General features: G+C 42.0%; 1 protein-coding gene across 2 annotated transcripts in view; it reads right to left on the bottom strand.

The window, feature by feature from the left end:
* The window catches only part of TNR (tenascin R), a 346,743-nt gene that overhangs the window by 51,592 nt on the left and 275,321 nt on the right, over window positions 1–19,830 (bottom strand). The gene's annotated exons all lie outside the window — the stretch shown is intronic.

The raw sequence follows: 19,830 nt of genomic DNA, 5'->3' as shown, positions 1-19,830 counted from the left end.
AGTCATCCTTAACTCTTCCTTCTCTCATAATCTTTCCTAGTTATTCAGTTGTCAAATCTTTTTAGTCCTGCACAGTATCTCTCCCCTTTTCTCCGCTCATACAATCTGTATACTAGCTTGGACCTCATCATTTCTCCCTAGGACTATTGCAATAGCCTTCTAATCAGTCTGCCTTTTTTCAGGATCTCCCTTTTCTAACCCATCTTCTAAGCAGCTGGCAAATCGATAGCCCTAAAAAGTTGGTATGAATATGTCACTCTCCTACCTGAAGCTCTTCAATGGTTACCTATTCCCAATAGGGAACATCTCAGTCTATCATTAAATGCCCTTGGCAATCTGACTCCCACCTATATTTCCCATTTTATTTCAAATCCCTCACCTTCATGCATTCTCTGTTCTAGACAAACAGCCTGCTAACTGTTGTCTTTACGTGACATTCTATATCTTGCTCCTTTGCCTTTATGCAAGTGGTCCTCCCTGTCTGGAATGCACTCTATTCTCCACTCTGTTTCACAGAATCACTTGGTTCCTTCCTTCAAGGAAAACCTCATGACTTCCTTTTATACTCAGCCCTTCCCTGATCATCGAGTTTATTAGCATTTTCCCCCTTTTGGAAATGCTTGGTATACAGTTTGCATTCATTTACTTTATGTACATAGTCTACCTTCCCCCACTTTGAGGACAGGGACTGGTTTTTTTTTTGGCTTTTTATCCCAAAGGACTAGCACAGTGCCTGGCACACAATAGGCACATCATGAATATTTGCTGAATTGGATTGAAATGAATTGGTCTGGTTTTGCATATGCCTGTCTATGTAGGAGTTAATTGGATTTTTCCTTTCTCTGCCCTGAACTCCTTTTCTGGCTACAATCCATTAATCATCTTATTTTACTTATTTTAGAAATTTACTCAGGAAAGATATTAGATGTTACCCAGGAACCTCTGCAACAGTGTTGGTCACCTACAGAAAAAGTGAAGAACCCCTAACTTATCCATGATACATCATAATTGGCAATTTTTTTGGGGGAAGGGACTTCTTCCTGTTGTCCTCTGACCCTTCACTGACATGTGGAATAGGGTCAAACTGGAAGAAAGGATCCCTTGCTTGACCTGTGGATAGACTTGAGAAATGGAGTGGGTTCAAGATGAAGGAGTCTAAGTGTGAGGTCAAAGACGAGTCTTTAAAGCACACTCCCTTGAATGTTGGGTAAGACAATTTAGCCTGAGATCTTTGATGTGAACTGACAACAGGGCATCTTCCAGGAGAACTATTTCCTTGAAACACACATGACAATCATTGTAATTTACTCTCTCATTTGGTAGGAAGCCATGTTGTGAAGTAGGTGGGGAGGACAGTATTATACCCATTTTATAGAGAAGGAAATTGAGGCATAGAGAAATCAAATGACCTACTCAAGATTCTCTCTCTCTCTCTCTCTCTCAAACATGCACACACACACACACACACACACACACACACACACATACACAACTACCAAAGGATGATGCTGGTCTTAGAACCTGAGTCTTTCAGTTCAGTGATTTCTCCAACACCATATTGCCTCCATTATGACCACTTATTTGTATGCAGGGGTGTTGAGCACCCATTGGAAAAATCACCATCTGAAGATGTGTATCAAATGCACTAGTGTATACATGGCACATATGCCGATCTTCCCTTTGGTTTTGGCTCATTGAAGCCTGAATTGTTGAGTGCCTGCTCAAACCCATGATTTATGGCGTCTGGGTGTCAATGAAGTCCACATCTCTTGGCTTGGGCAGAGTTCCCTTTTTTTGCATCAGATAAGTCTAGTGCCCTAGCATGCACATATGGAGTACAATTGTCTCTTGTCTATATGCTAGACAAGCCCCATGGCTGCAGAAATTAGATTACCTTTGAGACATAAACTAGTTCTCTCAGGCAACTGATTGAGACCTTCAATTGCCTGTAATAAAGAAGGAATTGTGAGACAGAGATGAAGGGTGACAAAGAGAGCAAGGGAGATAGGAATTATATGTTACCAAACTGATCTTACATATAACATTTTGGTCTGAGTTTTCTTATTTATGAAGCTTAAATGAAACGTTCAATAATTTACCACAAAATCATCTTCTAGAAAACTGCCGAGCAGAATTTAGAGTGCTCTCTTTCTGGGCTTTCTGTCTAGGGGATGGGGAAGCAGGCATAGGTTATAGGTTTGTGCTTGCTGGTTTCTTTTGATTTTTGGCAGCTTTCTCCCTGTGCTACAAGTGAATTGTTGCTCTTTGCCAGCAGGTAAAACACAATCCAGTTACAAAAGAAAATGTGCATTCCCAGCACATCCTAGGACTACCCACAGATCAGTCCTCAAAGGACATTCTTTTGCAAGATTCCATCGGACTCATTGGTGGCCTATTTATCTCTTTACCCCCATCTCCTTTAGCCCTAGCTCAGCCCTTTCTTGAAAATGACTCAGATAATTACTTGTTTAGGACCATAGATTCCATCACCTGCCAGCCTCCCAGACCATCCTTTCTTCAGATGAAAGGGACCTCAGTGGTCATTTATTCAAATTCTTATATTTAATAAATGAGAGAACTGAGGACTAAGAAGGTTAAGGAACCCGTCCAAGATCATAGAGTAATAAACATTAGAGGTGGGGACTTGGACTCCAGATCCACCAGGGGTGCCCTTCTCACCTCACCCTCCTCTTTCACACCCTCTGCTGGCTCTGGGCCATCTCAGAATACATCTAGGAAGGCTGGAATATTGGAAGGCTTGCTACCACTGGGGGCACCTTCCCCATTGGGTCTAGGGTGCTTGACTGTGAACACAGCTTGGATGAGAGGGTACTCTCTTCCCTCCAATGAGATGGAGGGATACTGAGCCTTATCACCTGTCCTGCCTTTGTACCCTGCACTGCCCAGGCACTCTCATCCGATCTGCTTATATACCCCAATGATGCCTGGGCACTATTACCCATCTGCACCCTGAGGACTTCCAAGTATTTCTATTTGCCCTTTAGCTAAACTTTCTTTTATTTAATCTCATTTCATTTCATAAATTCATCTCATTTTACTTCATTTTAATTTATTTCATCTCATCTCATCCACTCATCTCATAAAAAATCATTTTATTTCATCACATTAGAATGTGCTCTTCTTGAGAGCAGAGAGGCTTTCTATGTGCTTCATTAGCACCTAGCACAGTGCTTGGCACATACTACATATTTAATTTATCACTAGCATTTATCACTAAATGCTTCTTCATTCATTTATTCATGCTGTGTGTTCTCATTTGACCCTTTCAACACCCTGTAAGGTAGATATTACAAATGAAGAGTTCATGGCTCAGAGAAGTGAAGTGACCATGGTCACGCAGCTAGCGAGTGCCATTGGGGTGGAATTTGAACTCAGTGCTTCCTGACTTCAAGTATAATACTTTTTTCTTCCTTGCTCCTACTCTGGCCCACATTAATTCTATTCTTCCCTGAATTCTACAGCTGGTTCAAACAGTCATTAGGTATTTGCTGAGCACCATGTCCTCTACATTCTGTTTATAAAACTCTGGGAATTATGATGAAGACATGCTTCCTTCCCAAGACTAACCCACAGGAAGCAAGAATAAACAAACCAGTATATAAGTAAATGCCAAAGTGTGGGGTACAGATTATAAATGGTGGAGTAGTTAAGAAAACTTCCTGGAGGAGGCAGGTCTTGAAGAGTGGGTCTGATTTGAAGTGGATGTGAGAAGGGAGGGCATTCCAGGCAAGGGACCAATATGAGGAAAGGCATCATTGGGCTACGTAAGCCTTTAATGGGTACCTTCCCCGTTGGGTCCAGGGTGCTTGACTGTGAACACAGCTTGGATGAGAGGGTACTTGATGAGAGGGTACAATACTAGATTTCATTGTTCTGGAAATCTGGGGACTAGGAAAGAAGTATAGAAAGTCCCCAATTTAGAAATGGATTGTATTCGAATATTTGTTTGTAAATTAGTTGTTATGAAGGTATTTCCCACCTACCCAATTTTGTCATACATTTTTTTTTGCCTACCAACATTTTTATCTTATTTTTGATTTATAGAATAAAACAAGCATTTCCATAACATTGTATAATTTTAAAAAGATGATTGCCCATGAAATGGCAAGTTTATTGTGTACAACTTGCTATTTCTTTTAAATATATAATAAAGTTATCATGTAAATTTCTCTTTTTTCTTCTCTCCCTCCCCTAACCCTATCCTAGAGATGGACACAAATATAAGACACAAATATGTATGTATGTGAATGTGTGTATACATACATACACATACATACATATGTAAAACCATTCTATACATGCTTCTATATATCAGTTCTGTCTCTGGATGCAGATAACATCTTCCTTCACAGGTCCTTTGTAGTTCATTTGGGTATTTCTAATAGTCAAAATGACTTATTCACTCAAAGTTGTTCTTAAAATATTATTGCTATTACTGAATACCACATTCTCTTGGTTCTGTTCATTTTGCTCTTCATTATTTCATGCAAGTCTCTCCATGTTTTTCTAAGATCATTGAACTCATCATTTCTTATAACACAGTAGTATTCCATCACAGTCACAGATGCTGGGCCCCCACACAAAAACCTATTTGTGCTTTAAGGCTGCTAATAGTACAATAACACCCTCCCTTCACATCATGTGTCAAATAGTTCTTATTCCATGCAGAATTCCACCCAGTTCCTCCCAAAGTTGTGGTATTGGGAACCCCTGTCTCGTACCCCCAATCTACTTGCCAGTGAGAATGGGGGTTGCTCAGGCTCTAAGTCGCTGGCAATGGCTCTCTCTCTATATACCTATGACAAAGGACTTTGGCAAGACACGAGCTCAGAACTGGGATATCAGTGGGGTAAGGATTTGCAGGGATTAGGGCTTCCTAAAAACAACCCACATTTATATAGTATTTTGAGGTTTACAAGGCACTTTCATCCCTTATATCAACCTTGAAGGGGGTAGTGTAAATGTTATTATTCCATTTTTCAAATGAAAAACCCAAAATTCCAGGAGGTTCAATGACTTGCCCTTGGTTTTAGCAAGGATTAGGGATGAGATTCAAATACAGTTCTTTCCATTCTCAAGTGTTGTGTTATTTTCCATCATACCTTGCTTTGGCAGTATGGAGCACCAGAATGGGAGTCAAGGAGAACTGATTTCTAATTCTGGCTCTGCAGTTAACCTGTTTGGTATGTGGCCTTGGGCTCTGGCTTGGGCCCCTATCTCTTCTCCCTCTATCCAATTTCACTTGGTGATCTCATCAGCTCCCACAGACTCAGTTATTGTCTCTATGCTCATGAGTCTCAAATCTACTAGCCCAGCTCTAACTTCTCTCCATTCTGACATCTCCAGCTGGCTATTAGACATCTTGAACAGCTTGTCCTGTGGACATCTTTAACTCACCATGTCCAAAACTGAACTCACTGATCTTTCCCCTAACTTTAACCCTATTCCAAACATTTCTATTATTATTGAGGGTATCACTATACTCTCAGCCACTCAGACTTGCAGCCTAGCTGTCATCCTTTTCACTCTCTTACTCATCATATCCAATCTATTTCCACGACCTATCAATTTACCTTGGTAACATCTTTTACATACACTCTCTTCTGACCTCTGACACTGTCACCACCTTGGTGCAGGCCTTCTATCTCATGCCTAGACTATTGCAATAGCCTGCTGATTGGTCTGTATGCCACAGACCTTTCCACTCTGGTTCATCCTCCACTTAGTTGCCAAAGTGGTTATCATAAAGTACAGGTTTCACCATGTCATTCCCATACTCAATTAAATCAAGTGCCTATCAATCATTTCCAGGATCTCTCTCTCTCTCTCTCTCTCTCTCTCTCTCTCTCTCTCCTCTTATATTGCTATTTTTGGAGGCAATCAGGGTGAACTGGATTTGAACTCAGGTCTTCCTGATTTCAGAGCCAGTGCTCTATGCACTATGCCACTTAGCTGCCCCATACACAATCTTTCTTAAATCTAGTGTCTTCCCTCTGTTGATTATTTCCAATTTATCCTATATATATCTTGTTTGTACACAGCTGTTTTGCATGTTGCCTCCCCCATTAATTGTGTTCTCCTTGAGGGCAGGGATTGTCTTTTGCCTTTCTTTGTATTCCCAGTGCATGACATATGGTCATATTGACACATGTTTATTAACTGACCTACTGATTTTGGGCTTCAGTTTCCTCATCCACATTATGAGGTAATTAAACTAGAGGGCCTCTAAAGTCCTTTTGAGTTTTCAAGTTTACAGTTACTATTTTATGGGCCCATGAATCAGCTTTTCAAGTTGGAGTGGGGAGAGCTGCTCCAGGTCTGATAAGAGTAAAAGGGGAGAAATGAAAAGAGGGAATTACCAATGGGTGGAGCCATGGAAGAAAAGGGGGTGTCTGTGGCCACGTGGCCCCCTACCTGCATCAGCAATTCCTAGGGACCATTCACACATAAGGGCAGCATGGTGTAGTGGAAAGAATGTTGAACCTGTTATTATTAGACCTGAGTATGAATCTCAGCCCTTCTACTACCACTTGTGTAATCTTGGGAAAATTGCTTTAACTATCAGTTTTTTTTCATCTGCAAAATGAGGGGATTGGATTATATGGTCTCTAAGGTCCTCTCTGACTCTAGATTTATGAATTTAGGTTGGGAATTACATATATTACAAAGTGATCTCATCTACTGATCTTTATACATATTGGACACCTCTCTTTAAAAAATTGAAGTTAATTGTTATATTTTGCCTTTATACATTTCCCAATGTATGATGTATTCTTTTCTCTTACCCCCCTCTCCAAGAAACACACCGTGAAAAAAGAATCAAAAAGAAGAGGAAAAAAGTTCAGTAAAACCAACCACTTCAAAATAGTCTGATATCATATGCAATATTCACATGTCGAGTCCTTTCCCTTTGCAAAGAAGCAAGGGGAGAAAGCATAACTTTTTCTGAGAGCTCTAGGTAACTCTCTAAATCTAAAGGCATGCTGTTTCTCAGTGCTCACCTGGGATGTGTGGGAAGGGCTTGGAAGAAATGAGACACTAAGAAATTAAAGACAATTAGATCATTGATATCCTACTTCTTAATCCAGATTTTGAGATCTCCTGGGTCAGTGTTGTACTAAACTAGATTTAGCACAAAGCCAAGGACTCTCCGGCTTTAACAACTTTGAAGGCCTCCATTTCATCTCCACTTTACCCTGCTCTGCCCTGCAAACAACAACAAAAGAGTCTGATGGGGATAGAAGCCACCGGTGGGTGAGATGGGCCTATCCATAGCCCTGTCTGGACTTTACAGATGGAAAAATGCAGGTGTAGACATTAATAGGCAATTAATACAGACCATTCATCTTGCTCAATACTGAACCCAGGCATTGCAGTCAGTTAACACCATTCTGTGCTCTTCAGCCATAATGTGGGCTGACTCTGGATTTAGAAGTGAGCGTTAACTGCTCATCTGTGATCAGGTTGTAGGTATGTCGTTATGGGCCCTCATTTTCACCTCCCTGATTACTTTTGAAAGCAGAGTTGTTCAAGGTCTGTAATTTCTTAAATTCCTTTGCTCCCACTCCCTTGCTCCACAAAATACATTTTGCTCTCCATTAGGTTATATGGCACCTTCTTTGGTCCATTATTGTTAAGGGGAGAATCCAATGTAATTCAAACGTTGCCTTATTAACTGCTAAGTCCAGAGTAAGCATTGTAAAAACATTTCACTTTTAAGTGTTTTCAGTCTGAATAAAAGGAAAAATTAACCACTTAACCAATAGTGATTGCAAGACTGACAATTTGATTATGCAAATGAGGATGTGAAGACTCAGGATGAATCCATACAACTGAGGTTGCAAGAGATATATATTTTGATCTTCCTCTCCCCCTGAAGAGATTCTGTGAAAGGATATATATAGCAGACCAAACAAACATCCTGGAGGAAACACACAGAGGCCAAGGATAGCCCTACCTTCATACCTGAGAGGGTTCATACGAAGGTGCTCCCTAACCCAGTATGCCTGAGGGTATTGTCTTCCCACTTTGGGTACAACTGCTCTTCCCCAAATTGCCTGGTTCTGAAAACCTTCCCTGCTTGATTTCCTGGCTCACTTCTTCACCATCATCCTCATCCCTCCTTCCAATCTCTTCATCCCCCAAGGAGCCAGGGACTCCACTTCTGGGACACCAGACACGGATAGGTGTTGTCTTGCTAGCAGTCAGTCACAATGTCACTTCCTGGCCATTTCAACATTTTCCCACTTTTCTTCCTCCTCCAACTTTTTCACTTTCTTTTTTATGTATTGTCTTTTCCTATTAGAATATAAGTTTCTTGAGGGCAGGAATTAATCTTGATAGCATTTGTATTGCCTGTATTTAGTCCAATGCTTGTCACTTAGGAAGTGCTTAACCAATCCAGCCATCTCTCTGTCTCTCCCTCCCCACTCTGCCTGCTCTGGATCTCTCCTGAGTGTTCTAGGGAGTTAGGGCTCTTAGCTGGCAAAGTACTGTTTATACTGGTTCAAGAAGCCACTTGAGCAGATAGCAGCCCCCTGCACACTCCGGTGAGAAGTCTCTATGAGTTATGAACAGTATACTCCTGCCCTCTCCAATTTCTGCCCTTCTGAGAAGGTGATGGGAAACAGATGTGGTTGGAAGAAAGAGAAACTGGGTAGCCACTAGAGGGTGATGGCCAGGTCCAGTAAGTAGAAAGGTGATGGAGTCAGCAGCCTTCAATAACATTCAGCAATTTTTGTTTGATGAATTGATTGGACTCCAGTTCATTGTGGTCAAAGGTAGAGTTTCACAGTTGGTTACTACTACGCCTTCACCCTCATGACAGAAGGAGCCAGCAACCTAAAGGCCATACAATAGAAGTATAGAACTCTAGAACTGGAAGGGACCATAGACATCATCCAGTCTGATGTCTGAATTCCTTCTTGTCTATAAAGCCAATCAACCCAGATTCAAGTGCCAGTGAATCAACAGACTCCCTTTTATGCTACCTTTGCCTCCTTTTACTTAATTCCTATAGGGAATAAGAGGTGTCTACATAGGTAACTTATAATAATGGATAACACTTATACAGTGCTTTAACATTTGCCAAGTACTTTACAAATATTGTTTTTGTCTATCCACGGTCTTGTAGTTAAGTTTCATCTGCATTTGAGTGTAAATCCCAGATGTAGAGAGCTTCCTGGGCATTTCCTCACAAGAACAAGATGGCACCTTTGTGAGGGGAGAGGAGTGAAGATATAGGATATGGGTTGGGAATGCTGCAGAGTAGGGCAGTGTTGGGGTTAGGGGAATGTTGGGAGTGAACAGAACCTGGACAAGTAATTGGTGTGTCTGCAGAAAGACAAGTTTTGATATTTGAAAACTATATCCCTTGTATTATTATGTACTGAAGGTTTTGAACCTTCATTATGACTTCACATGTGATTTGGAAAAAATATTTAAGTGCTCTCAGATATTTGAGAAACACTTTAATTACTCTCAATTGTAAGTATCACCTCTGGTACTAACTTCCTTTGTATATGCTTGCTCTAATCTAGGTTCTAGCTTCAATTTTGTCTTTCTCCATCATTTCTGATTTTCATAGCACATCCAGGGCTTAGACATTAGAGCCAAATTGCTGTGAATCTACTGTCTTTGATGGAGAAATGGGTGTTATAAAACTCTCTTACTGATCTTTTCATTGTTTTTGTCTTTTGTCCTACACCATTTCATCCTTTAATACCCTCTACAGAAGGACACTGAAAAATCACCACATGAGCACCTGTCCAAGGAGTATAGACCTTTGAGGAATTAAAATATGTGAATTTAGAAAAATCCATATTAAAAATTTTCCCTTGTGCTATTCTTCCCACTCCTGCTTGTATGTTTTAGCTTAGATGACTGCCTACTTCACCTACACCTGGTCTTGACTGTGGTTTTAGAGGTGGTTAAAGAAGAGTGGCTCTGAGGGTTTCACCTTTCTTCTTCCCCTGTCTCCTATCTAAGTGCTTGGATAGCTAGGTGGCTGGGCTTGCAGACAGAAAGACTCATCTTCCTGAGTTCAAATCCAGCCTCAGACACTTACTAGCTGTGTGACTCTGGGCAATTCATTTAACCCTCTTTGCCTTAGTTTCCTCATCTGTAAAATGAGCTGGGGAAGGAAATGGCAAACCACTCCATTATCTTGGCCAAGAAAGCCCCAAATGGAGTCACAAAGAGTCAGACATGACTGAAACAACTGAACAAGAACAAAACCAAACCTCATTGCTTTCAACAGGCCTGCCACCCCAGACCCCTAAGGGAAAAGGGGGAGAATCAGGAACTGAAAATCAATGTAGGGGACATTATAGACAAATGTGGGGTCTAGAGCGGTGAATGGGAGAAGAAACACTAGGATTGCAACAGCTAGGAGAGGGATTCTTGTGACAGCATAATCGATGGTGGCTGTTCCTGAGCAGTCATTTGTATTAAAGAGGTAAATCAGATGAAGGAAAGTAAAATACATCCCTGCCCCCCACCTTGTCCTGCTCAGGCTTGAAGTACAGGGTCTACTCAGAGGCCTGGTACCACTCTGACTGGTATGAGAGCTTTGACCTACTCACTTTCTGCCTTAGGATAATTCATCCCTCTTTAGACACCCTGATGGTACCTCTCCTCCCAGGGGTTCACAAATATTAATGCCAAATTGTGCAGAAACCCTATCAGCTTTCCCTACTGCAGCTCAGAACTCCCAAGCTCAAGAGACCTGTGAGCCCTCACTTCTACAGTAGCTAAGATTACAGGTGTCCACTGCCAATGCCTGGCTAAGTGCAAGACTTTCTACATAAAACATGATGCCTGCCCGCAAGGAGCTTACAATCTATTTGAGAGAACAGAATAATACACACACACACACACAATGGAAGAATGTTGAAGTTCCAAATTATGTAGAATTGCCTATAAGTATCAGAGAAGTTCAGAGAAATGGGAGGGGGGTGCTCTGTGAGTTATAGGACTCTTGCTCTCCTTATGATTATGGATAGCTAAATGAAGATAACCAATTGTCGTTTGGGGTAGTGGTCCTAATAGGGAGCTGGAAAGTGATCATTTTGGCCCCCAGGATGACTGCCATTGAATGAACAGGATCCAGATAGAAGAATCCATAAAAGAATAGCACAGAGATGGGCCAGCAGTTAAGACTAACGTGTTAATGATTTCCCACTTAAGCAGAAAAGGCTATAGGAGAGGAACTACAATGACCATCATTTCCTCAGTTTGAGAATGCATGGTTCTACATTGCTAATTCTGTCCAACTGGGGTGAGAAGCTCAGATCTCAGTTCTTTGCCAGCAAGAATATGGGCTGTTTGGGTTCAGAGGGCCTTGTCGGGAAATGAATCCTGAGTTTCTCTCACCTTTCTGGAACCCTCTTAAGAAAGCAAGGCTGGTGGGAAGCTCAAGTATGAAGTCAAACTTGAGGTGGGGTTGGAGCTCTCTGCTTTTTCCCAAGGAGGCATGGATTTTGGAGAAGTGCCAAGCTAGCTAGGCATAACATTAGGCGAAAGTATGGTTTGTCTTCATTACTCCAAGGCATCTTTCTCTCACTTTTCCTAAATGCATGTGACATGCTACTAAGCGCCCCCCCCCCCCTTGTGTCACACAGAACAAAGATCTGGTCAATTAATGCTAAAACTAGAGGCATTCATGTCACTTCTCCCAGGAGTGTTTGCATTCTCAAAGAAAGCTGCTTTGGGGTGAGAAAAGGCTTAGTCAAAAACAACCAGTCGTTACTGGTGGCATTTCAAATGCTGTGGAACCAAGGTGTGAGGGATATTTGGAGGCAGAGGGCACTTCCTGGAGTCCTAAGGATCATACCACATCAGTGTCTACCTACTCTGCCTACACAAAAGACCCTGCCTATTTTCCAGTGGTCAGAGATCTCTAGCTCCCATTCACCCCGACTATGAACTTCTTCTGAGTTTCTTGGCTCATTCAGATTTCTGAGGACATCTCCCTGTGTTTTGGGTGTGGATGGTGTCCAAATATCAAGAAAAGCAGCCAACTGAGCCAACTCTGTGCAGATTTTAAGGAAGAGGCTGGCTCAAGAAACCCATTCTTTTTTTTTTAAGGACCTTTCTCAGATTGAATGTTCTTCTTGCCAATGAAATTAATGAAAAACAGGTCTCATCATTCTCAGTCCTACTGGAACATCCAGTCTCCAATCCTTTACTGTAAACAAGTGTGGCTTGCTGAAGATGCCAAGCAGAAGCCCAAAAATTCCTACCTGGCTCTTCCCCTCATCCCTTACTTCCAGTCCCCCCATTGAAGTCTTTTCCCTGTGTGGGAGAAGGGTTTAATGGTCTCTTCTCATCCCCTTTATGATTCCTCAATGTTCCTGGAGCCTGACAACCTTCTTTCCAGTTCACTAAAAGACAGACCCCCTCCAAGTGTCCAATAGGCTTTTTACCCAAGTGGCCACTTGGGGTCAGTGTTACTTCACTCAGAAAAAGGCCAAGCAAGGTCTTAGCTTGGGACCTCAGCCTCCCCCTTCCCTCCCCTCAATAGCCCACAGGGCGTTGAGGCTGTTATACACAGTTTGGTGTTTGTGCAACTGGCACAACATGGGAGTGCAGACAGGGTGAAGTGAAGGAACATTAAGTGCTTTGGTCTGACTTGATTTGCCAGCTGGAGTCTTGGTAGAGAATTGAGTTCCTTCATGGAAAATCCTTCTTCTGTTCTGTGAGGAGCTCTGCCTGATGCTTTTGTACCTTGAGCTGTCTACCAATGAACCCATCTTCTACAAAGATGTGTGTGTGTGTATGTGTGTGTGTGTGTGTGTGTGTGTGTGTGTGTGTGTGTGTGTGTGTGTGTGTATTCACTCATTTTCAGTTGTGTCTGACTCTTCATGACTGCAATTGGGGTTTTCTTGGCAAAGATACTACAGTGGTTTGCCATTTCCTTCTCTAGCTCATTTTACTGAGGCAAACAAGGTAAGCTAAGGGAGGAAGACACAAAGAAAGTCCCTGTTCAATGAATGGCCTTCTCCCAGAAGCTAAGGGGCCTTGGAATATGGCTTGTCCCCAAGCTAAGCTAGAAGCATCTTCCCAGGAGTACCTCTTCATACTTTCTCATTTTAGTAACTGTGTGCCTGAGTGTATGTGGAGAAGGTGATCCAGTTTCCTAGATGATGGACTTGCTGGCAACTCTTACTGTGTTGCAAGGGCCTCTTCTAAAATGAAGAATATTATTTTAAGTGAGAGATGCTGGTGATTGGACCATGAGTGGGCCATTCACAACTTCTCAATCCATACCTACTCAGCCAATGCTTCCAGATCACCTGTTCTATCCAACAAGCATTTATGGGCAAGGCATTGGGAATAACAAAGACAAAATAAAAGAGAGACTTGCCTCAAATGAGGTTTCATTTTACTTGGGAGGATATTGTAAATTCTGAGGTTCTTTGAAGGCAGAGATTGGACCTTTCATATTCTTCCCCAGTCCTCTGTTTCAAGGACTTCCTAAGTCCTCCCTAGTAGGGCAGCTAGTTGGCTCAGTGGATAGACCACCAGGCCTGAAGTCAGGAAGACTGCTAACCTCTCAGGTTTTGGACAAGTCCACTCAGTCCTCATACTCCTTGACCTCTCTGCAGCCTTCAACACTGTTAATCACCTTTTCCTCCTTGATACTGTCTTCTCTCTCAGTTTTTGGGGTATCACTCTCTCTTGGTTTTCCTCCTGCCTGTCCGACCACTTTCTCTCTCTTCTTTGCTGTCTCCTCTTCCTAGCTGTAGATGTCCCTCAGGGATCTGTCCTGGGTCTTCTTCTCTTTTTCCTCTATATTACTTCACTTGATGATCTCTTCAGCTCCCACAGATTTGATTGTCATCATCATACTGATGATTTCTCAGATTCATGTTTCCTGCCCCAATCTCTCTGCTGACCTCCAATCTCACATCTCCAATTGCCTTTTCGATATCTCAAACTGTATAACCAGTAGATATCTTAAGCTCATTATGCCCCAAACAACTTATTGTTTCCTCCAAAACCTTCTCCCCTTTCCCCTCTTTCCCTTTACCTTTTACTGTAGAAGTCAACAGCCTCCTTCCAGTTCCTCAGGCTCACAACCTAGGAGTCATCCTAGATTCCTCACTCTCTCTCACTCTCCACTTTCAAGCTGTTGCCAAGGCCTGTCGCTTTCCCCTTTGCAACATCTCTCCAATAGCCCCCTTCTCTCCTCTGAGATTGCCACCCCTCTAATGCAGACCCTTATTACCCCCCACCTAGATTATTACAATAAGCTGCTGGTGAGTCTGCCTGCCTCAAGTCTTTCCCCATTACAGTTAGTCCTTCATTCAGCTGCCAAAGTGATTTTCCTAAAATACAAGTCCAAGCATGTCACTCCTCTATCCAATAAGCTCCACTGATTTCTTACAGCTCAGGATCAAATACAAAACGCTATTTTCTGCATTCAAAGCCCTTCATAACCATGCATCATCCTACCTTTCCAGTCTTCTTTCACCTTCCTTCCACCCACTACTCTTCAATTCAGGAACACTGGGCTCTTGACTGTTGTACAAACAAGGAACTCCATCTTTTGGTTCTGGGCATTCTCTCTGGCTGTCTCCTGTGCCTGGAACACTCTTTCTTGTCATCTCTGACTACGGATCTTCCTGACTTCCTTTAAGTTCCAACTAAAATCCCACTCTCTACAGGGAGCCAACTACTTTTAATTCTAGTGGTTTTCCTTTGTTCATTATCTCCTATTTATCTCGCATACAGCTTGTTTGCATATATTTGTTTGTTAGACTTTAAGCTCCTTGAGGGCATAGGCTATCGTTTGCCCCTTTTTGGATCTCCAGCCTTAGTATAGTGCCTGTCACATAGTGTTTAATAAATGTTTATTGATTGTCACCTAATTGCCTGTAAACAGATCCTGGGTTCACAAATGTGTGTTATTGTCACAAGGGGAATCAGATGACAGAGTGTGGCAGGGTCAGAGCAAATTCATTCCTACCAAAGGGGAAAACAACAACAATAACAATAGCTAATCATTATGTCTATGTACTATTTCAATTCTGCAAGAGTCTAGATCAGTGAGGACGCAACTCTGACCAAATTACCCGGTCGGGATGCATCCTTCCTCCTTCCTTCCTTCCTTCCCTTGGGATTTTGGGCAGTGTCTGTTCTTCTGCTGTATTTCTTGAGAAGTAGCCTGGCTGCCGTGGCAGATTGGCCAGGTCCTGTTAACTATTAACGGCTGCCAAGTTCTATGTGAAGAATGTCTAGCACCTTTGGGCCACAGAGGGATTGTACAATGGCCAGACAGACATCTTCATGCCAGAGTTAGAGGCTAAAGAGTTATTTTTAAAGGTAGAAAAACCACCAGCGAAGAGGGAAAAAAAATATTGCATTCAGAGAAACTGCTGTTCAGGAGCAAATTCTGGAGGTTTGGTACAGTATGGGAGTGGGGAGGTATTAGTGCTTATCCTCTCTTTGTTGCAGAAGATTAGGTGTATGGGGAGAGATGGCGGATGGGTCAACCAAGAGCTATTTAAAGATTCTGAGACAGAAGGAGTTTGTTGTTCAGGAGGGTCTGGATCTGGGGTGGGGAATCTTTGGCCTCAAGGTCACATGTGGCCCTCCAGGTCCTCAGGTGTGGCCCTTTGACTGAATATAAATGACACAGAACAAATCCCTTTAAGAAAAGGATTTGTCCTTGTAAAACTTAGACTTAGTCAAAAGGCCACCGCAAGGACCTAGAAGGCCACATGTGGCCTCGAGGCCCCAATCTGGATTCAAGTGAGAGAGGAATCTACAAAATGATCTTGGGCACAGACTTCTTCTGCCGATTGCAAGTACAGATGCCTATGTGATTTTAAGGTTTTTTGTCAACTACTGGGACAAAGGGCATGTGAACAGCAAACCAAAGTCAAGGTCAGAACATTAGGGGTGGGATTTGTCTGGAGGCTGTTTACTGGGAGATGATCAGAACACAGGGATTACACCATTGATTTCATTCATAACCCTTTGTGGGAGTTAACATTTCCTTCGCTCTTCTGAGAGAATCCCGAGGCTCCCTAAACTGGATCAGTGCTTCCTCTTGGGGGCTAAAGGCCTCTTTCCTCATCAGCCAAAGCTGTGTAAGGCAGAGAGAAATACAACCCTTTCCAAAACAAACCCATCCCTGGAGCAAACTCCTTACTGTTCTCCCCTTCTTTCTCTAAATTCTGCCCTTTCCATTGTCCCTCCCCACCCTGCCCCTCTCCATGCCCAGCAGCAAGAGAATTGATAATCCTAGTAATTCTTATCCTAGCAAGTAAACTGACAAAGAACTTTCTACCCTTCCTCTAATCCCTGTGTAAATCACTTAAGCTATTTGCCTTTATAAACCTCCTCAGTGGTGAGCTCCTGGAGCTAATTACATGTAGCCTCAAAAACAAAAACAAACCCACCTCCCCAGTGGTAACAATACAATTTCCTCCAGTATAAATCTACTATGTTGGGAGTAAAAATTTGTAGCTGAACGAGGAGCCAGGAGACCTGACTAGGGTTAGAATCCTACCTTTGACATTTAGTAGCTGTGCGGATCATGGACAAACCCCTTAACCTCTCTGAGGCTCAGTTTCTCGATGAATAAATGAATGAAAAAACATTTCTTGAGTGATTACCGTGTGCAAAGCATGGTGCTAAGGGCTGAGGATCCAAACAGAAATGTAACAGTCCCTGCTCTCAAGGAGCTCATATTCCAAGGAGACAATTCATAGCTCTGAGACAGATGAAATGATCCCATGGTCCTTAGGGCACATGTGAAAAGCATCTTTTCTCCATCTTGAATAAGACTCCTGTGTGCCAGATGGATGGGTGGCCTCATCTAAGTATGTCTTTCCTCAAAACCTCTTCACGCCTCTCCCTCCTCTGTGTCCCAAATGTTCTCTTTAGGGGCTCCATCTAACATTCTGGAGGCAGCTGGTGGCCTAGTGGAGAGAGTGCTGGGGCTGAAGCCAGCCCTTCCACTTATGCCCTTGACATTGAGAGGCTTCTAGTTGAGTAAGGGATGTCCAACAGTTTTTTTTAAACTCTTGAGACATGAGTCTATATTTCTTAGCTCATAATCTCTTGTATAATGTATTTTACATAGCTTCCCCTGTGTAGTTCTTTGTTTTTAATATGTTGCATCTTGCTCACATCCACTATGGATTTCTCCATTCTCCATTGGGTGATCCTCACTTTCATGCCTTTGGAGACTATGCTTTACAACATCCTAAAAAGAATATTGGTGTGAAGAAGATAGATCTTTGTCTTAGAGAAAGACTTGGGTTCATTAAGAGAATCTTGCATCAACAAATGAATATTGGTATTAAAAAGATAGATCATTGGTTCTGGAACAAGATCAGGTCATTAAAAGAACTTTGCCATTTCCAAAGGCACCCCAGTAAGTTCTCTTCTTTCTGTTCAATTCTGAGTTCAGTTTATGAGTTAAATGCATTATTATTCAAGAGTTTGGCCCAACCATCCAAGCAAGATAAACTAAGAGGGTAAAGAATGTCTATTGTCCAGCTCTACCATAGATTGGGCACAAATAATCCATATGAATATTTGGAGCATAGGTGTTTCTAACTTTGCACATCTTATTTCTTTTAAGCTATCGTAATTCTGCTTTGCTCATAAAGCATAGTGCCTTTTTTGATGTGGGCATGCCATGCTGGGCAGTCCTGTTCCAGTGTCTCCCATGTTTCACAACAGATTCCAAAGTTTTTCAGAGACCTTGAGAGTATCCTTGTATTGCTTCTTCTGACTTCCATATGAACACTTGCCTTGTGTGAGTTCTCTGTTTAAGCAAACGTATATTTGAACAACATGGCCAGCCCATTAGAGTTGTACTCTGCAGTTTGAATGCTTGGCAGTTCAGCTTGAGAAAGGACCTCAGTATCTGGTACCTTATCTTGCCAGGTGATCTTCAGAATCTTCCTAAGACAATTCAAACGGAAGCAATTCAGTTTCCTGGCATGGCACTGGTATACTGTCCAGGTTCCACAGGCAAACACCAATGAGGTCAGTAGACCATCAGTTTGGTAGGCAGCCTAAGACCTCTTCTCTCCCACACTTTCCTTTGGAGCCTCACAAACACTGGGCTAACTCTGGCTATACGTATGTTAACCTCATTATCCATGTGTACATCCCTGGAAAGTATTCTGCCAAGGTCAGTGAACTTATCCACAGCACTCAAAATTTCTCCACTTGTTCATTGGAAAGAACTGCGTTTTGCTATAACTGGTGGTTCCATGGATGGATGGTGTGGTGCTGATTGGTGAAGAACCTGTTTTCTTGGTGTTGTCAGGCCCAAATTAGCAAAGTGGCAGAGAATCAATGGATTCTTACTTTGTTACCTCTCAGCCTCAGATGCTGTACTCAGTATAGTTGGATGAACATCCTATAGATCTTATTCATTAGCATATATATAGATATATTATTATCTATATATCTTTCTCTATGCTTTGGATAGACACAGAAGTTGGACCATGAGAGAAGCTCATCTTTAAAATGTGGAATAATAATAATTGCACTATATACCTTGCTGGATTGGTATGGAGGAAAGGGTTTTATAAAACTTAAAGAAATGTGTATGTGTATATGCATACAACACACACATATATACACATATATGTTATTTCATTTCCATTATTTTCTTCATAGGCTCATAGTTCTAGAGCTGGAAGGGACTTTAGAAGCCATCCACTACAACTCCATGGAGTTCGATGACACTGGAGGGAGAGTGAGGCAGATGACTTTGCTCAACTCTGCCTCACTTAAATCCAATTCACGAGCGAGCCAAGACATTGTCTCATGATGTCACTGGTCCTCTTTGAGAGGGTTGCAACTGAGACCTGGTGATTTATCCAGGGTCACACAGACTTTCAGAGGAAAGATTCAAACCTAGGTTTTTGACTCCAGAGACAATAATATTTTTGTTGTACTATGCTGCTCCCCTTTGTCACTCCCTTTGGTTACTTACCCCTAAACCCGTTATTAGACCACTTATTTGCTGTATTTCATATGTAGGTAGATTTTAAAAGGAATACATAGGTTAATAATAATAACTCATTTCAGAATACTTTAAGATTTGCAAAGCACTTTGCTTCTCTGAATTAGAGGGTGGGTAACTAGAGGTTTGTTTGACCACTTTCCTATGTTGTTCATTACTGGACTTAAACATCTCCTTTCTCAAATAGTTACAATCCTTGAAATCTCATTCATGCCAAATCACTATGAGGCTCCACACAATGATGAATTGCTTTTAAAATATGTTTCCTCCAACACCAATTCTAGGAGTCTCTTGTTTAACTTACTTTTTCTGAATGTCTCCAGCTATCCACAAAAGCCACTTAAGACAGCTAGTCTGTTCCCTTTGTGTTTAATTTACCCCTATTAACTTGCTTGGTCAGCATATCTTTAGGTGTCCTCTCTTTTCTTCAGGAGTGTGTCTGTCTGGGGAAAACATCTATTATGTTTACTTAAACTGACCTCATTTGGCAAGGTCATGGGGGAGATTTCAGCTCAGAGGAAAATGGCTTTGATTCTACTATCTTTGTTTATTTTACACATTTGCTGCTGTCTTGTCTACCAAGCCAGTAAATGCTTTTGGAGGATGCCAAGGCATAGAGTCTAGCTAAGTCAGTCTTTGCAAGTCTGTTGGCAGCCTCTAGTTCACTTCTGCCATTCAAAGTGTCTCACCCATCAGATAACACAGCTGTATGTTTTCTGTCACTCACCATGATGTCATAGGATATCAGAGCTGGAAGAGAGCTCAGAAGCCATTTTGGACATACGCTTCATTTTATAGATATGGAAACC

The sequence above is a fragment of the Phascolarctos cinereus genome, unplaced genomic scaffold (assembly GCF_003287225.1).
Source record: "Phascolarctos cinereus isolate Bilbo 61053 unplaced genomic scaffold, phaCin_HiC Scaffold_5;HRSCAF=322, whole genome shotgun sequence".
NCBI classification, from domain to species: domain Eukaryota; kingdom Metazoa; phylum Chordata; class Mammalia; order Diprotodontia; family Phascolarctidae; genus Phascolarctos; species Phascolarctos cinereus.
The sequence above is the reverse complement of the archived record's forward strand: the minus strand, read 5'-3'. Positions and strand labels throughout refer to the sequence as shown.